Here is an 8,428-nt window from a genome sequence, read left to right as displayed (position 1 = left end):
AGTGCAACCAGAGTTACGGATCTCCGGGAATATAAGAAATGGCTTTCGGCCAGATCTGGGGAGCGCGAAACAGGAGAGAATAGAGAGGGAGATCCAATCTCGGAGGGGCTCCTGCCCCTCCACCACCATGGAGGCCATGGACCAGAGGGAGAACCCTCCTCCCATCTAGGGGGAGGCCAAGGAAGAAGAAGAAGGAGGGGGGCTCTCTCCCCTCTCTCCCGATGGTGCCGGAGTGCCGCCGGGGCTAGGATCGTGATGGCGATCTACATCAACAATCTATCTACCGTCAACACCAACTCTCTCCCCTATATGCAGCAGTGTAACACCCCTTCTCCGTGCTGTAATCTCTACTTAAACATGATGCTCAACTCCATATATTATTTCCCAATGATCTATGGTTATCCAAAGATGTTTGAGTAGATCCGTTTTGTCCTGTGGGTTAATCTGATCTTGGTTGGTATGATTGTATATTTTATTTATGGTGTTGTCCTATGGTGCCCTCTGTTCTCGTGCATACATGAGGGGCCCCCACTATAGGGTGTTCCAATATGTTCATGGTTCGCTTATGGTGGGTTGCGAGAGTGACAGAAGCTTAAACCCGAGTAAGTGGGGTATGACGTATGGGAGTAAAGAGGACTTGATACTTAATGCTATGGTTGGGTTTCACGACCTTAATGATCTTTAGTAGTTGCGGACGCTTGCTAGAGTTCCAATCATAAGTGCATATGATCCAAGTAGAGAAAGTATGTTAGCTCATGCCTCTCCCTCATATAAAATTGCAAGAATGATTGCGGGTACTTGTTATCGATTGCCTAGGAACAAATGACTTTCTCGTTGACAAAATCTATCCACTTTTACTACTTTGCATTTTATTCATAGTTTTATTCTAGCAAAGTACTCGTAGTATTATTCTTGCAAAATAGTTTCATACTTGTTCTAGGTAAAGCAAACGTCAAGTGCGTGTAGAGTTGTATCGGTGGTCGATAGAACTTGAGGGAATATTTGTTCTGCCTTTATCTCCTCATTGGATTTGACACTCTTATTTATTTAAGAAGGCTACAAATGACCCCCTATACTTGTGGGTTATCAAGACCTTTTTCTGGCGCCGTTGCCGGGGAGCAATAGCGTGGGGTGAATATTCTCGTGTGTGCTTGTTTTCTTTATCACTAAGTAATTTTTATTTTCAGTTCTAAGTTGTTCTCCATCTTTAGTTATGGATATCAAACACGAAACACCAAAAAAATTATTGGTACTTGCTACTCATGGAGATGGGGAACCTCCTAAAACCCTCGATGCTCGTTATGTGAAAGATATTATGCACTACTTTGATAATCCTGAGAAAACCCCATTCAACTTGATAATGGGAGTAACGTTGGATCAATGTGAATACTTAGGGATTATCGCTTGACTCATAAAGGGAAATTGTTATGGGATCAAATTCATATGTTGCATTGGTATGCTCGGGAGCTATGCTTGAGATATGATTATACTTGTTGCTCTAGGATGAATGCTCCACACCTTCCCTTTTCATGCAAATTTAATGATAATGAAACCTTGGCTTCTTATTCCTGTGGTATATATGATTATTATGATGTAGAACAGATAGAAGAATTTGTTGCTTTCAAGGGTGCTTATGAAATTGAATCTTTGTTTTGAAAGTATGAAGCTTTTGATTATGATGTTTATAGACCTGAAAAATTTGCCATCCTTAAATATTGCTATGATAATTATAAATACAATTCCGACATTGATGCATTTATTGAGAAAGTCTATGCTGTCCAAGAAGAGACTAATATTTTGCAGGAGTCTATGGAAGAAGGAATTGATGAAACTGTGAGCTCATTGGATGAAAAAGATGATGAGGAGGGTGAAGAACAAAAGGAGGAAGAGCGGATTAGCTACCCGTGCCCACCATCTAATGAGAGTAACTCTTCAACTCATACATTGTTTAATGTCCCTTCGTTGTTACCAAAGGATGACTGCTATGATAATTAATATGATCCCGTTGATTCGTTTAAAATATCCGTTTTTGATTATGCTTGCTATGATTGTGGCCATCATACCAATATGAATTATGCTATTGGAGATGAACTTGCTATTGTTCATTTTGTTAAACATGAAATTGTTGCTATTGCACCCACACATGACAGTCCTATTATCTTTTTGAATTCTCCAAACTACACTATATCGAAGAAGTTTGTTCTTATTAAGGATTATATTGATGGGTTGCCTTTTACCGTTGCACATGATGATTTTGATGAATATAATATGCATGTGCTTGCTGCTCCTACTTGCAGTTATTATGAGAGAGGAACTACATCTTCGCCTCTCTATGTTTCCAACACGAAAAATGGCAAGAAACTACTTATGTTATGTATTGGCCTTTACTCGATGTGCATGAATTGTTCTTGTATGACATGCCGATGCATAGGAAGATAGTTGACTTCGCCATTGCTTGATATATGTTGCTTTGTGCTCACTAATAAATGCCAAATTATTGCTAATTCAAATTGGCTTTGATATACCATGGTATCCGGGTGGATTCATTACTTGAGCACTTTATGTCTAGCTTAATGGCTTTAAAGAAAGCGCTGCCAGGGAGACAACCCGGAAGTTTTATAGAGTCTTTTATTTCTGTTGAGTTTTGTGTGGATGAAGTTTTCGAAGATCGAGGAGGTCTCGATATGAGGAGGAGGAGAGGCAAGAGCTCAAGCTTGGGGATGCCCAAGGCACCCCAAGTAATATTCAAGGAGACTCAAGCGTCTAAGCTTGCGGATGCTCCGGAAGGCATCCCATCTTTCTTCAACAAGTGTAGGTATGTTTTCAGATTCATTTTGTTCATGTGATATGTGCAAATCTTGGAGCGTATTTTGCATTTAGTTTTCATTTTTGTTTTATGCACCATGCTGGTATGAGATAATCAATGGTTGATTTATAGAATGCTCATTGCACTTCACTTATATCTTTTGAGTATGGCTTTATAGAATGCTTCATGTGCTTCACTTATATCATTTGAAGTTTGGATTGCATGTTTCTCTTCACATAGAAAACCGGTGTCCGTAGAATAAAACTTATGGATCACTGAATATGATATGTTTGATTCCTTACAATAGTTTTGCGATATAGAGATGGAATATGTGGGTTGTACTAGTAAATGGTTGTGGTTAGTAAGAATATTAGTGTTAAGGTTTGTGATTCCCGAAGCATGCACGTATAGTCTCTTATGCTATGAAATTTGGAGCACAATTTATCCTTAATTGTCTTCCTTATGAGTGGCGGTGGGGGATGAGCGATGGTCTTTTCCTACCAATCTATCCCCCTAGGGGCATGTGTAGTAGTACTTTGCTTCGAGGGCTAGTAAACTTTTGCAATAAGTATATGAGTTCTTTATGACTAATGTGAGTCCATGGATTATGTGCACTCTTACCTTTCTGCAATTTGCTAGCCTCTACGGCACCGTGCATTGCCCTTTCTCACCTTGAGACGTGGTGCAAACTTCGCCGGTGCATCCAAACCCCGTGATATAGATACACTCTATCACACATAATCCTTATTGTATCTTCCTCAAAACAACCACCATACCTACCTATTATGGATTTTCCATGGCCATTCCGAGATATATTGCCATGCAACTTCCACCGCTTTCATTTGATGACTTGAGCATTCATTGTCATATTGCTTTGCATGATCATATAGCTCACATAGTAGTTGTGGATCAGCCACCGTTTAGCATTTTTTATACATGTTACGCTAGATCATCTGTCAAAGGCATTCATATAGAGTCATATTTTTTTGTAGGTAGTGAGTTGTAATTTTTAGTACTTTTGAGTTATAAGTAAATAGAAGTGTGATGATCATCATTTTTAGAGAAGTGCCCCAGTGAGGAAAGGATGATGGAGACTATGATTCCCCCACAAGTCGGGATGAGACTCCGGACAATGAGAGAAGAAAAAAAAAGAAAAAAAGAAAAAAAGAAAAAAAGAAAAAAAGAAAAAGAAAAAAAGGGAAAAAGGAAAAAAAACAAACAAAGAGAGAAGGGGCATTGTTAGTATCCTTTACCACACTTGTGCTTCAAAGTAGCACCATGTTTTTCATGTGGAGAGTTTCATATGTTGTCACTTTCATATATGGTTTTCGGCCAAATCTAGGGAGCGCTAAATAGAAGAGAGTAGAGAGGGAGATCCAATCTCGGAGGGGCTCCCGCCCCTCCGCCCCCATGGAGATCATGGACCAGAGGGGGAACCCTCCTCCCATCTAGGGGGAAGGCAAAGGAAGAAGAATGAGGAGGGGGGCTCTCTCCCCCTCTCTCCCGGTGGCACCGGAGTGCCGCCGGGGCTAGGATCGTGACGACGATCTACATCAAGAATTTTGCTACCGTCAACACCAACTCTCTCCCTCTCTATGCAGAAGTAACACCCCTTCTCCCAGCTGTAATCTCTACTTAAACATGGTGCTCAACTCCATATACTATTTCCCAATGATCTAAGGTTATCCTATGATGTTTGAGTAGATCCGTTTGTCCTGTGGGTTAATCGTGATCTTGGTCGGTATGATTGTATATTTTATTTATGGTGTTGTCCTACGGTGCCCTCCATTCTCGTGCAAACGTGAGGGGCCCCCGCTCTAGAGTGTTGCAATATGTTTATGGTTGTAACAGCTCGGATTTTGCCCCTTTTCTTTTTCTTCTGATTTATTTGGTTTTTGCTCTGTTTTTCTTTTTGGAGTGGTTCTATGGCCTTGCCACCTGGGAAATCATCCTCATTCCCCCTCCCAAGTGGCTAATCATTCTCAAAAACCTTGCCAAGATCATGTCACTTCACTCCTTGACCAAACCCTAAAATCATTTTCTAGGGAATATTCCTTTTTCTATTAAAGGAATAACCCTATCTACCCTAGGTTGTGAAGCAACCTATATTTCTGTCCATCCAAAAATCCCCAAATAATTCTCATAATTCCTTTGGGTCATATATAGCTCAAATATTCCCAAAAAGTTCCTTGGCCAGTTCAAAAATAATTCCCCAATATTCCTTTTTCTATTCTGCCCTGAATGGCAGTTCGTGAAGGAAGTGTCATTTATATTTTTCCTAGTGGCTCCCAACCTTTTTGGGCATGCTTATATGTCCAAATAATTGCCTCATGCACAATTTCAACTTTATTTGCCTAGCCAATCTTCCTCAGTGAAGTTTCAAGGTTTTTGTCAGACAGAAGGCTTTGTGAAGGAAGTACTAGCTACGAGTATCCAAATGAGTTAAACTTTTGCACAGTTCTTAATGTGCTCATATTAACCCCCTCCACCCATTTTCAGCCCCATCCAATCATCTATGTGAGCACAGGAGCAAATCGTTGATACTGGCAATATTTTCAGGTTGTGAAGCAAGTGTACTTTATATTGCTTCAAAAATTCTGATAAATTACCAGATCATTCTTATACCCATAAAACATCTCTCCACCAAATTTGGCATCATTTAAATGAGCCATTTGATCACCAAAATTATTCCAAGTTTCTGGACAGAAATGGTGTTTGTGAAGCAAGTACCATTTTGGCTTGTCCATTTGGTATGAGCTTTTTACAGAATATTCATATGTCCAAATAATCAAGATTTTCCCAATCTTAGCCCAAGTTGCTTCTCCAGGTGAGTGCATCATCCAAATTTAATTTCTGACCAGATTTGGCAGTTGCAAAGCAACTATATTAAATCTTGGTTCAAATCCCATCAAAACCTCCAGGATCATAGTCCTTCCGTAGTTAATCATCCCAGACAACTCCATTCACCCCAATCAAGTTCCTGTTGATCATGGTGCATGGCTAAGTTTACTGCAGTAAACTTCAAAGCTTAGTTACCATTTAACCATATCACCCTAGATCAAGCCAATGCCTCATAAATGATCCACCCTGGAAGGACTAGCTCCTAGAAAAAGTTTGACATCCTGTATAGCCCTCCCCGTGCCATGTCGTGTGGTGACCGTGCAGCTGGCATGCACATTTATGCACTCTGTGCGTTGTGGCGTGTCTAGAGCACTGTTTGTGCTTTGGCACCACTCCCCCTCGTCGTCTTAGGGCTTGTGAGCGTGTCCAGTGGCTGCATGTCACCGTCGCCGCTCCCATGGACCCCTCTCCCCCTCCGGCAGCATCCTCACTAACGCAAACCGCCGCGTGCCCACGGACGTACAGTGGCGTTTTGGCTCGGTTCATCGCCGTCCTCTTCCCCCCTGCGCTCCCTTGGCTGTCTCTGCCCCCGTGAGACTCCCCCTGTGCATCCTCCGTCGTGTACCTCCGAGCTCGCGAGCGTGGGCACGCGTCCGCGGTGCCGGACATGCGTTCGCGGTGGTGCCTGCTCGGCACCCCTCCCCCGCCTATATAAGGCCTTCCCCAAGCCCTCCGAGCTCACCACTGGCCTCCTGCACTTCCTCTAGCCTCCCCTGACCACTTCCCCGAGCTCGAGTCGCCCTCCACGACCACCATTGCTACCATGGCCGTAGGCCTCCTCCTCCTAAATTTGCCCAGAGTCGAGCCCCTCTCCAACTTCCACCACCACCACTAGACCACCCATACCCCGAAGAATCTCCCCACCCTCTCTGTTTCTCTCCAGAGCCAGCGTGGCCACGCGCCACCGAGTTTGACCGCCGCCGTTGCTCTCTGCCTCCGATGGTTTGTTGCCGCAGCAGCGCTCCCTGGAGTGTGTGCAGCTCCTGGATGGGTGTGGGCCTCCATCCCGAGGCCACCGGTGCCCTCTCCCTGGCCGGAGATGGCCGGAGTCGCTGTGCCCAGCAACGGCCACGTTCCTGCCCGATGTTCTATCGAGGAGAGGTGGAGCAGGTGCAGGGAGAAGAAGAAGGAGAAAGGAGGAGAGAAAAGTCAGTGGTGGGCCCTGCCCGTAAGCGACCCAGAGGCCGGTGATGACCCACAAGTATAGGGGATCGCAACAGCTTTCGAGGGTAAAGTATTCAACCCAAATTTATTGATTCGACACAAGGGGATCCAAAGAATATTCTTGAGTATTAGAAGTCGAATTGTCAATTCAACCACACCTGGATAACTTAGTATCTGCAGCAAGGTATTTAGTAGCACAGTAGTATGATAGTAATTGTAACAGTAATAAAAAGGTAAAGATAGTAATAGCAATATTTTTGGGTTTTTGTAGTGATTGTAAGAGTAGCAACGGAAAAGTAAATAAGCGAAGCACAATATATGAAAAACTCGTAGGCAATGGATCAGTGATGGATAATTATGTCGGATGTGATTCCTCATGTAATAGCTATAACATAGGGTGACACAGAACTAGCTCCAATTCATCAATGTAATGCAGGCATGTATTCCAAATATAGTCATACTTGCTAATGGAAAAGAACTTGCATGATATCTTTTGTCCTACCCTCCTGTGGCAGCTGGGTCCTAGTGGAAACTAAGGGAGATTAAGGCCTCCTTTGAATAGAGAACCGGACCAAAGCATTAACACATGGTGAATACATGAACTCCTCAAATTATAGTCATCACTGAGAAGTATCCCGATTATTGTCACTTCGGGGTTGTCGGATCATAACACGTAATAGGTGACTATAGACTTGCAAGATAGGATCAAGAACACACATATATTCATGAAAACATAATAGGTTCAGATCTGAAATCATGGCACTCAGGTCCTAGTGACAAGCATTAAGCATAACAAAGTCATAGCAACATCAATCTCAGAACATAGTGGATACTAGGGATCAAACCCTAACAAAACTAACTTGATTACATGATAAATCTCATCCAACCCATCACCGTCCAGCAAGCCTACGATGAAATTACTCACGCCCGGCGGTGAGCGTCATGAAATTGGTGATGGAGGATGTTTGATGATGATGATGACGACGAATCCCCCTCTCCGGAGCCCCGAACGGACTCCAGATCAGCCCTCCCGAGAGAGATTAGGGTTTGGCAGCGGCTCCGTATCGTAAAACGCGATTGTCGGGGATATACCCCACGGTATGACCCGGCCGGTGTCGTAAACCGGCCAGGATTTGGTAAACCGGTGGATGGTATACCGGCAGAGAGTTAAGACAGATGGCTAAAGTCAGACGGTAAACCGGTGAGTGTTAAACCGGTAGAGTTAAGACAGATGGTGGCACCGGCAGGTATTCAGACAATGTTAAACCGGCAGACAATGTGAAACTGGCAGACAATGTTAAACCGGCAGACAATGTTAAACCCACAGACTAAGTTAAACCGGTAGACAATGTTAAACCAGCGGACGTTAAGAAGCCCAGGAAAGGAAGTCAAAATAGTTTAAGTCTTAGTCTGAGATGGACTCTACATGTAACCCGCCCCTTTAACTTATATAAGGAGGGGCAGGGCTCCCCAAAGGGGGACAAGCAAGAAACAATCTCTAGGGCTAGACACAACTAGAGGAGAGCCGGTTTACGGCGACTCCCTCGTCATGATAAT

This window comes from Triticum dicoccoides, chromosome 7B, assembly GCF_002162155.2.
Source record: "Triticum dicoccoides isolate Atlit2015 ecotype Zavitan chromosome 7B, WEW_v2.0, whole genome shotgun sequence".
NCBI lineage: Eukaryota > Viridiplantae > Streptophyta > Magnoliopsida > Poales > Poaceae > Triticum > Triticum dicoccoides.
The sequence above is the reverse complement of the archived record's forward strand: the minus strand, read 5'-3'. Positions refer to the sequence as shown.